The sequence below is a fragment of the Gopherus flavomarginatus genome, chromosome 4 (genome assembly GCF_025201925.1).
Source record: "Gopherus flavomarginatus isolate rGopFla2 chromosome 4, rGopFla2.mat.asm, whole genome shotgun sequence".
Taxonomy (NCBI): domain Eukaryota; kingdom Metazoa; phylum Chordata; order Testudines; family Testudinidae; genus Gopherus; species Gopherus flavomarginatus.
In genome coordinates this window covers 78,225,114-78,240,662 of record NC_066620.1, presented here as the reverse complement: position 1 = coordinate 78,240,662, position 15,549 = coordinate 78,225,114, and the positions used below count along the sequence as shown (strand labels likewise).

Here is a 15,549-nt window from a genome sequence, read left to right as displayed (position 1 = left end):
TACACCACAGAGCCAGCTTGCATCCCCTGGACGCCCTTCAGTGCATCAGCAGATGCCCCAACAGACTCTGCCTCCATCGGCTACACTGGCACCAACTCCTAGTCAGTCAGCTCCACCGCAGTTTTTACAGCAGAGGAATTAAGGGTGCCTCATGCTGCTGAGTCTCCTCTTCTCGGCACCAGTCTATCACCAAGACCTTTAGCAGCCTACCTTCAGTACTCCCCTACCACTTCATGCCCCCCCAGTGAAGTGTGGGAGGATGAGGAGAAGGAAGAGGAATACACTGACCAGATGTTTTCCTTTCAATACTCTCCTCAGATTCAGTTACCTACAACTGGGAGACGCATTACAGCACAATCTCCATATCCTCAAGGCTATCCACACTGGTATGGCAATCCCTGATTGGAACCATCTATGCATCCCCCATGGACCTACACCACACCACCCTCAGGTGTCCCGTGGGCTGCCTGGAGGAAAGCTGTTAGACCCTCCCCACTGCCGGCTTACACTGAAACCCAGATAAGACCGGAAGTGGTCATCAGCCCTACAGAGAACACTGCCCTACACACCACCTCTACAGCGATAACACCACAAGACGCCACGGTACCCCCACCACCTCCCACTACTGATGAGCTCACTCACTTTCAAGAGTTGTTTCAGAGAGTAGCAGAAGAGCTCAAGATTACCCTGGAGGAGGTATCTGAAACACACCACGAGCTTACCAATAACCCACAAGCTATGACTTCCTCCAAAATAGCCCTACCAATTAATGGGGCCATTATGGAACCTGCTAAAACTATTTGGCAGACCCCAGCCACAATAACATCCACTAGCAAGAGACTGGACTGCAAATATTTTGTCCTATCTAAGGGTTCTGAGTTTCTATTTACACACCCCTCACCTAATTTGCTAGTGGTTGACACGGCGAATCAGAAAAACAAATACCAACACTTCCAGTCCACTCTGTCGGACAAAGATAACAAGAGACTGGACTCCTTCGGCCACAAAGTGTATTCTTCTTCCACTTTACAATTTAGAGTAGTGAACTATGCAGCGCTTTTAGCAAAAAATGACCACAAAAATTATGCTAAGGTAATGCGATTTATTGAAGATATGTCAGAGGATAAATAACAACAGTTTAAAGCACTGGTGTCCCAGGGCCAATTGATCTCCCACACAGCTCTTCAAGCTGCTCTCAATGCTGTGGACGCAGCGGCCAGATCCACAGCCACGGCCGTTGTCATGTGGCGGGCCTCGTGGTTTGCTTTTTCCTCCTTTCCGAAGGAGATACAGAATACAGTCAAAGATCTCCCCTTCAATGAAGACAAGCTCTTCACCTCTATGACCAATGAGGTCCTTCGCTCCATGAAGGACTCATGTGCCACACTCCGATCCTTAGGCATCCAAACACCTGCCTCAAAGAAGAGGCAATATAGCTATCAGCCATACCAATGACCACATTACCATACCTTTGCGCAACATCCACCTTTAAGACGCAACAACAACAACGATATACAATGGCACAAACAACGGCAACCCACCCTCCTAACCCAAATAAACAAATGTGAAGTCTTGGTTGAGGGTACTGAAAATCTCGCACCCTGTCCGGCGCCAATTCCAACCTACCATTTCTTTGGACACTGTTTGCATCCGTTCCTGGCCAACTAGAAAACCATCACTATGGACAGAATGGTCCTGGAAATTATCAGATCGAGTTACTTCCTCTCCTTACTTCCCACCCACCCTCTCACCCTGCCCCTCTTCAGGGACCCCTCTCACGAACAATTGCTCAGTCAGGAGGTACAACACCTCATACATCTCGGAGCAAAAGAGGAGGTACACCCTCAACACAGAGAGAGAGAGTTATTCTCCCACTACTTCGTGTCAGAAAAGAAAAATGGCGCTTGGCACCCTATTCTCAATCTTCGACGTTTGAACAAGTTCGTCAAGAAACAGAAATTCCAGATCGTTACTATCCCAATGATAATTCCAATGCTGGAGCAAGGAGGTTGGCTTTCAACCCTCAACCTCCAAGATGCATATTTCCATGTCTCTATCCACCCTGCCCATCAATGTTTCCTCAGGTTTGCTGTGGGAGCACAACACTACCAATATAGAGTCCTTCCATTTGGCCTCTCCATCGCACCACATGTCTTCTCCAAGGTGCTAGTAGTTGTAATAGCACATCTCAGGAAAAAAGGAATCCTCATATTTCCTTACCTGGACGATTGTCTCCTCAAGTCTTCCACTCAGTTAGAAGCGAACCACGTAACTCTTGCAATCCTTCACTGCTTCCGCACCTTGGGCCTGCAAATAAACAAAAACAAATTTACCTTCCAACCTACCCAACAAATTGACTTCATCAGCGCCCACCTCGATTCCACCACCAGTATTGCATCTCTCCCCCAGGACAGATTCCGCATAATGGGCAACCTTATTAACCAGATACGTGCCAGCCCACAGACTACAGTCCAAGACTCCCTACAGCTCTCAGGACATATGGCTGCTTGCGCATTTGTGGTCGCAAATGCTCACCTATACATCCAGTGCCTTCAGAGCTGGCTAGCCACGGTATACAAACCAAACAAGCACAGGCTAATCAAGTTACTGACTATGCCCCAGAAAGTCAAGGACTTACTTCTGTGGTGGACCTCTCCCATCAACCTCTGCACCGGGATTCCCTTCCGACAAGATCCCCCTTCAATTACCATCACCACGGATGCATCCCTCACAGGATGGGGAGCACACATCAGCCACCTCACCACTCAGGGTCTCTGGGCCACTTCGGAAACCAAGCATCACATAAATTTGCTAGAGCTCAGGGTCGTACACAATGCCTGCTTCCATCTCATTCCCATCATCCAAAACCACTGAATTTGAATCATGACCGACAACATCACATGCATGTTTTATGTCAAGAGATGGGGGAGCCCAGTCACACTCCCCTCTGCACGGAGTCAGTAAAACTTTGTAACTGGTGCCTTCAACACAATATCCATATCTCCGCCTCATACCTGCCAGGTTCTCAAAATACTACCGCAGACGAGCTCAGCCGATCGTTCCCCATACAACACGAGTGGGAACTCAGCAACACCATTCTTTCCAACTTTTCCAGACCTGGGGTTATCCCCAACTGGATCTATTTGCCACAGCAACAAAAAAAAAAATGCCCGGCATTCTTCTCCAGAGTAGGCCTGGGGAAACACTCACGGGGAGATGCTTTTATGCTCCCATGGACCAAAATTCTCATGTATGCGTTCCCACCAATGCCTCTTCTCTTATGCACAGAGTAATTCAAAATATGAACAGACAGAGCCAATATCATTCTCATTGCCCCAGCCCCAGCCAACTGTGGTACCCCTTCCTCCTGCACATTTCAATTAAGCCACTCATTCCCTTCCCCCACTCAGCAACCTCCTATCACAACGCTGGAGACAACTATTTCACCCTGACATACAATGTCTCCACCTGAGGGCCTGGTTGATCAATGGTTCTCTAATGCAGAGTTAACATATTCGGACCAAGTGTGTACTGTCTTGCTACACAGCAGAACACCCAACACATACACTACCTACCTGCATAAATGGAAATGGTTCACCTCTTGGTGTGCTGACAAACACACCTCTCCAGTTTCTGCTTCACTCCCACTGGTACTTGATTACCTGTTACACCTTGAAACATCTGGCCTCTCTATGAGCTCACTCAAGGTCCACCTAGCGGCAATCACCACCTTCCACCATAAGATTTACAATGTTATGGTCTTTGCCTGTCCAATCACCAAAAGGTTCCTGAAGGGTATCCAGATGTTGTACCCAGATGTGAAACCGCCTGCTACACCTTGGGATTTACACCTAGTCCTCAAAGCCCTGATGGGTAAACCTTTTGAACCGATGGCGACCTGCACCCTTCTCCACCTATCCATAAAGACCTCCTTCCTCATAGCAATCACATCTGCCAGATGGGTAGGAGAAATGAGGGCGCTTATGGCGGAACCTCCATATACCACACTCTTCCACGATAAGGTCACACTCCGCACGCATCCAAAGTTCTTACTTAAGATACACTCTTTTTTTCACCTCAATGAACCTATACACTTCCCAACATTTTTCCCAAAACCTCACACTAATGCCTTTGAAACAACAATGTACACTCCGGATGTTCGTAGAGCATTATCCTTTTTACCTCGATAGAACAAAACCATTTAGAAACCGCCCCCAGACTTTTTGGCTCTACTACTCAGCGTTCACAGGGAAATGCTATTTCTACACAGAGACTTTCCAAATGGATTGCTGACTGCATATGCCTTTGTTACCAACTCAGGCAAATACAACCTTCTATATCAATTAGGACACTACCAGAGCCGTCTCCACCTCCACAGCCTTTCTCTGTAATGTTCCACTGTCTGATATATGCAAGGCAGCCACCTGGGCATCAAACCTTACCTTCGCTATTCACTATTCTCTCATCCACACTGCAGCGTCCAACACCAGATTAGGTAGAGCTGTCCTGTCAACAGCCTTCTTGCCTCATCTGAAGGCCCAGCCATCCTAAGGGATACTGCTTTTCAGTCACCTGAAGAGGAGTACCCACAGGGACATCTCTTGAAGAAGACGAGGAGGTACTCACCCTTTGCAGTTACTAATGTTCTTTGAGATGAGTGTTCCTGTGAGTGCTCCACTACCCGCCCTCCTCCCCTCTACTTTGGAATTTGTAATGCACTCCATTGCAGAGAAGGAACTGAGGAGCCTGGGCTGTGCACACACTATTCAAACACTGACAGCTCGAGAGGCAGGCACAACACACAGTCCATAGGGGTACTGCTGTAGAAATCTCCGATCGAAGGCACTGGGACGCACCTTGACCTGAAGTGGAGCACCCACAGGGACACTCATCTTGAAGAGTGTCCGTTACAGCACAGGGTGATTAACCTCCTCTACCGATGACTAAAGGGATCCCATGTAATTTAAACTCTGCATGGTGAAAATACCTGGTGTCAAAACTCTAGTCAGATGCCTTTCATCTCAGGGATATAATTATGCACGTTATGGGTAAATCCACATTGCAATCCGAGGGTATGGCTGCAACATGTGTGGACATATCTGAGCTAGCTCTGAGCTAGCTAGCTCAAGCAAACAGCAGTGAAGCCAGGGCAGCACAAATGGCTGCAATAGCTAACCCCACCAACGTCAGGACCATCAATATATAATGCAAGCAGCCACCACTCGTGCTGCAGCTTCATGGCTGTTATTATTCAGGTTACCCTAGATTTACTTGGACCAAAGATAGCTCAGGCACGTATACCTGTACTGAAGTCACACCTCCTTACTGCATTGCAGATATACTCTATGACATTGAGATTAGTATTGTGCTGCTGTTATAGGACTACCAGTGAAGCACCCATCATAAGGTTAACTTTTCTGTAGTGCTGAGTACTCTCAATGAATAAGGTTCAGGTCCATGTTTATAATGGAAGATAAAAGGATTTATGTACCCTCAGCAAAATTACCAGGGAGCATAGGGGGGAAATGGCTCAGGGGATAGAGGAAGAAGAAACAGGCCCAAGGTAAGGTGCCAGTAAGAATTTCATCACATGAGTAGCGACAATTTTATAGCCCTCTGTAAAATCTCAAAATGCATTTTTTACAAAATCAATAAGTCTTCTGGAAGATAGTTCCAATCTATCCAGTGGCACATGTCAGAGTAATTGAAAGCTTGAAGTAGAGGATTATTTAAACTAAAGTGTGCAAGGGAAATTGTTAAAAATCAAATGGTAAAAGCTGAGGGGTTTTTGTATGAATCTCGTCTATGAGTCTATCCAGTTTAGTTTTCATCTGATGGAAGAATGACCATTTTTAGAGGAAATATAAGTCTAAAATAAAACTCTCTTTGAAATCCATTGAGTGGATTTGCTTTGAATTGATGTTGGAGAGATGTAAAAGGCCAATTTTCTTTGCTTTTTATTTTAAAATTAGAATACTTTGAAAAAGATCAAGATAGGTAGATAAATAGATAAATGGTAAAAGTGGCTGAGTATCCTGAGTACAAAGCAAAGTGATTTCTCAACATAGAAAATGAAACATTTTTGCTATACCAGTAGCTCAGACCCAGAATTCAGAAATATGTTACCTTGAGGTAGATTTCAAGTGTATTTGTTCATCCATATAGATTACAGTTTTGTCATTATTGCAACAAATTATTTTCAAGAAGTTTTAATTAAAAAGTTAAAACCATTTTTCATATAAAACTATTTCAAAGGAACATTCATTTTGGGACATCAAAAGGAAAAAAGTGGGAGGAAATCCACAGTTAGGGTAAACAGAGTGACATTCCAAATAGGAGGCACAGCACCACCTGCCTAATAAATTGGTAGGTAGAGCGGATATTTTCTGTCACAAAGTGCTATTTTGTGGAAACATACCAGTTTTGGTGAACGTTTAGTCAAAGGTTTGGACCAGGATGGATTGTCTGGGCACCCATCCTCTGAATCCTTCAGAACCAAGACTTGAACCTAGGTCTTCACATCCCAGCTATATGCCCTAACTACTAAGCTATTAGCTAGCTCTCTCTGACTCTCACCTTCTCTCAATTTTTTTTTCACAAAAAATATTGAATGGTCTCAATTTTGTTCTGATGGAAAATGAAAACAAATTTTAAAACCCTCAATTTTTTTTTGCGAAACAGAATTGTTATTTTCCAGCCAGGCTTGTGTGCTCTGCCATATTGCGCATAGGTAATGGACTACATCTGTCCCTTCATGATATTTTTTGTCCCTTTTGAAAAAAATGATTTCACTGGAGCCGAACTTCTGAAAATTAGGACCTAGGTGTCTCAAGATGGCCATCCAAAATTAGCAGATATTTTTGAAAATGTATTTGGGCCTTAACCTCTCAGAGCCTTCTTTTACCCACCTATAAAATTATGTCTTTTGAGATTTCATATTTATCAACACTTTGACAACCCCTGGTGGCAAGTATTGCAGCAATGCAACATATTAATATTATTATCTGCGTTGCATGACACATTAGCTGTACAGTATGCAATTTTCCTTTCAGTAGTTTAGAATTAGCTAACAAGGCTAACTTGTCAACGTTGAATTATATATAATGGAATTTTCCTTCCTATTACCTAACTTCCAAAATCCTCAGATTATGAAATCCTAAAGGATTCCTCCAAAAGAAAGTTATTAAAATGACACACACTAGTGAGCTGATACTTACTGAAATTTTGGGTGCCAGCTGGTTTACAGCTAGCTGTAGGTGTGTCATTTCTAGAATTGATGCATGTGGAGTCTGAGAGTCTGCTAACATATTTGAATTTAAAGCAGTGCTGTAATATATCCAGCATCTTTTACCTTTGGACAGCAAGACTAGTCACTGTTGTTTTACAGAAAGTCTTTAATTTTCATTATTCAGTTAGAAAAATGACAGATGATTCAAGTTCCTTAGCATAAAGATCACTGAGGGACACATTTTAGGGTCTCATTATAATAAATTATGGTTTTGCTCTTTGAATATGAGGCATTTCTTTAGGACTGGTTGCTTTAAAGCAAATACTACAACCTTGGTGCTCTAGGTAGTAGCAAAAAATTATTACTCCACTTAGAACTCTGACCTCTCACCATTTAGTTTCTGCCTTCCCTTTATACAGTATACAGCATGCGCCTGCACCTGTACTAGCCCCTTAAAGTGGATGGTCAACCAGCATGCTGCTGTCTTTTACAACTTGGTGCTTCTTGTTAAATTTACTGGATGGGGAACAGTTTGCACAGCGAGGTGAAGAGGTTTCTGACCCTTAATTCTTAAGTAGAGTGACAAGCAGTTATAGGCCTAGGACTGGATTCTCTGGTCCACCAAGTTCATTGTGCATCACTTGACACTTGCATGCCACAAAGTGAATATAAATGGCAAGAGTTTGTCCTTGGAGAATTCACCCCAGCAGTGGCATCTCCACTAGTGTATAAATGGCCAGAATCCCTCCTTCCAGGACAAAGGAGGAGGGCAAGGGCATGTGTAATAACCTTAGTCCCAGATTTGGACCTTAGCGTCCAAGATATGGGGGTTAGCATGAAAACCTCCAAGCTTAGTTACCAGCTTGGACCTGGTACTTGCTGCCACCACCCAAAAAATTAGAGTGTTTTGGGGCACTCTGGTCCCCCTGAAAAACCTTCCCTGGGGACCCCAAGACCCAAATCCCTTGAGTCTCACAACAAAGGGAAATAATCCTTTTTCCCTTCCCCCCTCCAGGTGCTCCTGGAGAGATACACAGACACAAGCTCTGTGAACCCAAACAGAGTGAATCTCCCTCTCTGTTCCCAATCCTGGAAACAAAAAGTACTTTCCTATTCCCCCCAGAGGGAATGCAAAAATCAGGCTAGCAATCCAACACACAGATCTCCCCGATTCCTTCCTCCCACCAATTCCCTGGTGAGTACAGACTCAATTTCCCTGAAGTAAAGAAAAACTCCAACAGGTCTTAAAAGAAAGCTTTATATAAAAAGAAAGAAAAATAAGTACAAATGTTCTCTCTGTATTAAGATGATACAACACAGGGTCAATTGCTTAAAAGAATATTGAATAAACAGCCTTATTCAAAAAGAATACAAATCAAAGCACTCCAGCACTTATATTCATGCAAATACCAAAGAAAAGAAACCATAGAACTTACTATCTGATCTCTTTGTCCTTACACTTAGAAACAGAAGATTAGAAAACAGAACTACTTTTCCAAAGCTCAGAGAAATCAGGCAGCCAGAAAACAAAGACTCAGAGACACAATTCCCTCCACCCAAAGTTGAAAAAATCCGGTTTCCTGATTGGTCCTCTGGTCAGGTGCTTCAGGTGAAAGAGACATTAACCCTTAGCTATCTGTTTATGACACGCCCCCCAAATTGCAGACAGTGGGGAAGCTCACTGGCGGCGATTTCCTTCTAGAACTTGAAAATAAACAGATTAATACAACACATAGACCTTTACATATACTCCTAAGTATATAACTAACAGACTTCTACATTTTAAGAACACTTTTTAACTACTGAATTCTGGGAAACTCTCACGGGAGAGTGCATCAGCTACTTTGTTAGAAGCTCCTGTGATGTGTTGAATTTCAAAATCAAAATCTTGGAGAGCTAAACTCCAACGAAGAAGTTTCTTGTTGTTCCCCTTGGCAGTATGAAGCCACTTTAGTGCAGCATGGTCAGTTTGTAGTTGGAACCGCCGTCCCCAAACATATGGGCGTAGCTTTTCCAGGGCGTACACAATGGCATAGCATTCCTTCTCACTGACTGACCAGTGACTTTCCCTCTCAGACAGTTTCTTGCTGAGAAACACGACAGGATGGAAGTTGTGATCTGTTGCTTCCTGCATGAGCACTGCTCCTATACCACGCTCAGATGCATTTGTGGTTACTAGGAATGGCTTGTCAAAATCCGGGGCCCTGAGCACAGGGTCCGACATGAGCGTTGCCTTAAGTTGGGTAAAGGCCTTTTGACACTCATCAGTCCACTTAACTGCATTTGGCTGGGTCTTTTTGGTCAGGTCGGTCAGTGGGGCAGCGATTTGGCTGTAGTGTGGTACAAATCGCCTGTAGTATCCGGCCAAGCCTAAGAAGGATTGGACCTGCTTCTTGGACCGTGGGACAGGCCACTTTTGGATAGCATCTACCTTGGCCTGTAGGGGGTTTATGGTTCCTCGACCCACCTGGTGCCCCAGGTAAGTCACTCTGTTTTGGCCTATTTGACACTTTTTGGCCTTAACAGTTAGTCCTGCCTGCCTGATGCGCTCAAAGACCTTTTCCAGGTGTAGTAGGTGTTTGGGCCAGGAGTCTGAAAAAATGGCCACATCATCGAGGTAGGCAACTGCAAATTCTCCCAGTCCAGCTAGTAGACCATCTACCAGCCTCTGGAAGGTGGCGGGTGCATTTCGAAGGCCGAAAGGAAGGACACTGAATTCATACACCCCCGCATGGGTGACGAATGCTGACCTCTCCTTGGCAGGTTCATTTAGCGGTACTTGCCAGTACCCCTTGGTTAAGTCTATTGTAGAGATGAACTGGGCATGTCCCAACTTTTCCAATAGCTCATCGGTACGTGGCATTGGATAGTTGTCCGGACGAGTTACAGCATTTAGCTTACGGTAGTCCACGCAAAAGCGTATTTCCCCATCTGGTTTGGGTACCAGAACCACTGGAGATGCCCATGCACTGGTAGATGGGCGGATTATACCCATCTGTAGCATGTTCTGGATCTCCCGTTCTATAGCAGCTTGGGCATGAGGAGACACTCGGTAGGGTGGGGTTCTGATTGGGTGAGCATTACCTGTATCAATGGAGTGGTATGCCCGTTCAGTCCGTCCTGGGGTGGCTGAGAACAATGGGGCGAAGCTAGTGCACAGCTCCTTGATTTGTTGCCGCTGCAGACGTTCCAGGGTGGTTGAGAGGTTCACCTCTTCCACGCCACCGTCTTTTTTCCCGTCGTAGTAGACACCGTCAGGCCACTCAGCATCATCTCCCTGGACTGTAAACTGACAAACCTGTAAGTCTCTGGAATAGAAAGGCTTGAGAGAATTAACATGGTACACTTTAGGCTTTAGTGAGGAATTGGGAAATGCTATGAGGTAGTTTACAGCTCCCAGGCGCTCTTGGACCGTGAATGGCCCTTCCCATGATGCTTTCATCTTATGGGTCTGTTGCGCCTTCAAGACCATAACCTGGTCTCCTACCTTGAAGGAACGTTCTCTGGCATGTCTGTCATACCAGGCCTTTTGCTCTTTTTGAGCATCTTTTAGGTTCTCTCTAGCAAGGGCTAAAGAGTGTCGGAGGGTGCTTTGTAGGTTGCTTACAAAGTCCAGAATGTTAGTTCCTGGAGAAGGCGTGCCAGAATCCCTCCTTCCAGGACAAAGGAGGAGGGCAAGGGCATGTTGGGGGTGGGTATGGTAAGGGTGCGGTTGGGTTCAGGCAGAAGGAAGGACACTCTCTTTCTGACAAAATGGGTATTCACTCACGGAAGCTTATGCTCCAATACATCTGTTAGTCTATAAGGAGCCACAGGACTCTTTGTTGCTTTTTACAGATCCAGACTAATACGGCTACCCCTCTGATACTTGACTCCCTTTCTATAGGACAAATTGCATTTTAAGGCTCCATAACTGTGAATAGTCTTTGATTTAAATAAACCATATACAAAAATACTGCTTATTCTAAGGATATGTCTACACTGCAATCAAAGGTGTAGTTGAAGCATAAATAGATATACCAGCACTAGCTTTAATCTAAAATTTATTTGCAAATTTAACACCATTAATTTGGGCTTGAATAGGGACTGGGAGTGGCTGGCTCACTACAAAAGTAGTTTTGCCTCTCCTGGAATTGACACCTCCTCATCAATTATTGGGAGTAGACTACATTCACCCTGATCGAATTGGCCCTGTCAACACTGGTTCTCCACTTGTGAGATAACTCCCTTCTCTTCATGTGTCAGTATATAATGCCTGCATCTGTAATTTTCACTCCATGCATCTGAAGAAGTGAGGGTTTTTTACCCACGAAAGCTTATGCCCAAATAAATCTGTAAGTCTTTAAGATGCCACCGAACTCCTTGTTGTTTTAGTGAAGACACAGTGGCATGGGCTTACATGAGGGATGAAAAGCCCACACACTCCCCTTAGGTACGTACTTGCACTGTTAGCCTGTGCTGAAGCTGGGACCCCCACACCATCACTGCTGTTTTGAGCTAGACTAGCTAGCATTGGTGCGTCTACTCAAAGTGCAATCATACCTCTGATTACAGTGTAGACATACCTTAAGTAGTACAGCATATTCACTGTTCTAAAGTGTGTAAATTCATGCAGTTGTAGCCCCACAGATTAAGATTCTCAGTCTTTGTCCCCTCCAGTGGCTCGTCAGCATAAAAGCCTGCTAATTCCAGCTAGGGCCAGATTTTCAAAGGTATTTAGGCACCCAGTGGGATTTTCAAAAGTTCCTATGCAACTAATTCTGATTGATTTCCTTATCTCAGGCAATAAAGACTTGTACTTTTAAGCATCCAGTGACCTATACATAAGCACCTCTGTAAATCCAAGTTGGATCAGTTACACACTCTTCTAAGGACACTCTTATAATGAGGTACAACTACATGTGTAGTTGAGTAAGAAGCCTTAACACTTGAATTGTTTGTCTTTGTGAATTTAAATGAATTGAAAGAGAATATTAAGTAGATATCAGCATTCTCATTAAAGTTGTACCAGGTCCTTTTAGAATTGAGTGTTCTATAGAAGCTATTAGATGCTTGCTTAATTTTTTACACAAAAAAAGAGTTAACATGGCGTTAAGGTTGAGAGTATTGTGACAGACCCAAACCAGTGTGGTACAGGAGTCTGGTAGAGGGCAAATATACTGGTCACTGGATGAGTAGTTTTCTATTCCCTGAGTGACCAGAGCAGGGGCTGCACTAGAGTAATCAGGAACCTGCTAGAACCAATTAAGGCAGACAGGCTAATTAGAACTCCTACAGCCAATCAAGGCAGGCTAATCAGGGCACCTGGGTTTAAAAAGGAGTTCACTCCAGTCAGGTGAGGGGGAGCCAGAGGAGAGGAAGTGTGTGTGAGGAGCTGGGAGCAAGAGGCACAAGGAGCTGAGAGTGAGAGGGTGTGCTGCTGGAGGACTAAGGAGTACAAGCTTTATCAGACACCAGGAGGAAGGTCCTGTGGTGAGGCTAAAGAAAGTGTTTGGAGGAGGCCATGGGGAAGTAGCCCAGGGAGTTGTAGCTGTCATGCAGCTGTTACAGGAGGCACTATAGACAGCTGCAATCCACAGGGCCCTGGGCTGGAACCTGGAGTAGAGGACAGGCCTGGGTTCCTCCCAACTCCTGATCAGACACAGGAGGAGTTGACCCAGACTGTGGTGAAGATCACTGAGGTGAGCAAATCTGCCAATAAGCGCAGGCCCCACCAAGGTAGAGGAGGAACTTTGTCACAGTATCTATTACTAAATTAGAGTAAAATACATATAAGAATGTTGTAATGGGTTATAAAGCTAGAGAATTCATAGTTAAGGTTAAATTTAAAAGAAATCCAAACATGTTAAAGTATTGAAACAGTTAGGGCATACAAACAACCTTTATTCTGCCCTGTAATGATACCAGAAGTGACTGGGTAAGAAAAAAATCTAACGTGCCTTAAAAATCACTTCAGCCTAATCTGGGTCTAAAAATGCTAAAATGCCTTAATCATAATTAAATGATTTGTATGTAGTGTTACAGATTTCAAGCTGTTTAGGTTCCCTTGCTGGGCATTTTCATATCTTAATATGTTTGGGGTTTTAAAATGTTATCCTTAACTCTGAATCTTTTGGCTTTGCATTGACTGAAGTACTGAGCAGTATAAGTAATGCAGTGCAGTGTTCATACAGGGATACTAATCAGAATAGTAGAGGAGGACAGCTTTGGCTATATTTTCTGGGCCACGTTTTCCAAAAGATTCCTTAGACTTTTGCTCATGTATAGGGTGACCAGATGTCCTGTCTTTAAAGGGACAGTCCCATTTTTGGGGACTTTTTCTTATATAGGTGTCTGTTACCCCCTACCCTCTGAACGGTTGTTTCACATTTGCTATCTGGTCACTGTGCTCATGTATCTCTGCATGTATAGTCAGTTATTTCAAAACATCATCAGATACATAGTAATTGCATGTGAATGTAATAGCTATGCATATGTAATATGTGAGCCTGCTGAAAATGTGTCCCTCAGTGATCTTTACACTATTCATTCTAAAAAGAGGTTGACCATAATCACCAAAACAAACCGTTATGAAGTTTATGTGGTGGAAATCAATGTGCTGTAGCTGATCAGTCTAATATCTCCCCAGCCTCCTTTTTCCTCCTGAATGTCACAAACCACTGCTCTACCCACTGGACAGTTTCAAGAGCAGTTTGTTCATGGATTTAAAGTCTGAGAGAGGTTGTCATGGGAGCAAATGCTATTAAAGAGGCCAGAGCAGCATGGCTACTTGGAAAGATTAAACGAGTCTTTGCAGGGCATTGTTTCAGATTGTAATGTTAAATTATATAGCGGGCAAATGTGGCCCATGGTTTATTGAAAAATCAAGTAATATAGAATATACAGGAATGTCCAAAAATAGAGCTTTTTGTCTCATTCTCTTCTCTTATCCTTGATTGACCTCATCCTTAAATTCTTATCTATGCCAACAACTCTCAGATACACTTCTTCATTCTGGACCTGCCTTCTACCATTCAGTCTCTCCTCTCTTTGTCTCTATGACATCTCTTCCCAGTTTCCTATGATTTTGTTATTGTGATGCTTGTCCTTCTCTTTCCTCTCCCATGCTCCTCTCTCCACTCTGTGAACTCACTTGTGGTGACAAGTTAAATCAAGATTGTCCACCCTTGTCGGCATAGCTCATTTCTTTATTTATTTGCAAGCTGCCTATCATCTTTATGGAGACTTAACTGTGAAATAACTACCATTGAAGCTAATGGGAGTTTTGTCTGATTTAGCTGTGAGTAAAATCAGATTAACTTCAGGATTTGGCCCTTTATTGGTAGATATAATATCCTCAGATGCAAGGTTAGAATATAAAGCCATCCCTTCACTTTTCACCTCTCTTTACATGACTAGATTCTAATTAAATGTACATTCAACTGAATATTGAAAACGATTGCTTATTTAAAGAAACACTAGGCTATGATATTTTAGAATAGAAAGGGGACTATTTTAGGATTATAGGTTCAGGGGCAGCTTCCTTCTGCAGGCGGATGTCTGTAGTTTCCTGTTTGTTTGTCCATATTTTATTTCCTTTTGATTCTGAAGTTGCTGGCTTCTGGTCTCAGAGGAGAAATGATTGTTACATTTACACAGCATAGTGAGTATAGTTGAAAGCCAAAAGAAGGCAATTGGCAGATGCAGAACAGTAGGCACTCTTCATTTCATGACTCACTGACGCCTCATGGAAGGCTATTTCAGAGCAATTTTGCTTACATACACTTTGGTTTTCTGTTTATATTATCTTGTTCTTTATCACCAGGAGAAAATATGTGCATACTGGAGTTTTCATTTTTAGGAGTTTTCTTTATGCCTTATCTGATACCCTAACCCTCAGCTTGCATCATTAAAATTAGACTTTGTGAGATGATTTTGATGGCACAAATAGGACTATATATTTCACAGTATATTAACATATGTGTTATCTGTTTTTGTCCTAATTGTTTTGGAGTGGCACAGCATCTTAAGTATCTTAGTTGAGTGTGAATGGAATAGCTCTTTAAAACTGTAATGAAGTGTATCGGAATGTGACAAGCCTTCAGCTGCTGGAACTGTATAGAGATATGGAGCCATTCTACTTACTTACCTTGGAAGCCAGTCCAGATGGGTCTTCTTAGTTCCTACTCAGCAATGTAAATGGGTCTTAATGTCTCTATGAGGCAGAGGGAACTAAGGCCAGGGACAGAGTGGTCCTTCAGAGAAAAACTATAAGACTAGGGTGACATTCATGCTGAGGTTTTAGGTTTTAAGTCAGCAATAAAATGACGTGAAACAGGTAA

The 15,549-nt window shown here is 43.5% G+C and overlaps 1 protein-coding gene across 4 annotated transcripts in view; it reads left to right on the top strand.

Moving 5' to 3' along the window:
- CHRM3 (cholinergic receptor muscarinic 3) overlaps positions 1–15,549 on the top strand; it is a 487,601-nt gene that overhangs the window by 402,627 nt on the left and 69,425 nt on the right. The window lies entirely within an intron of this gene.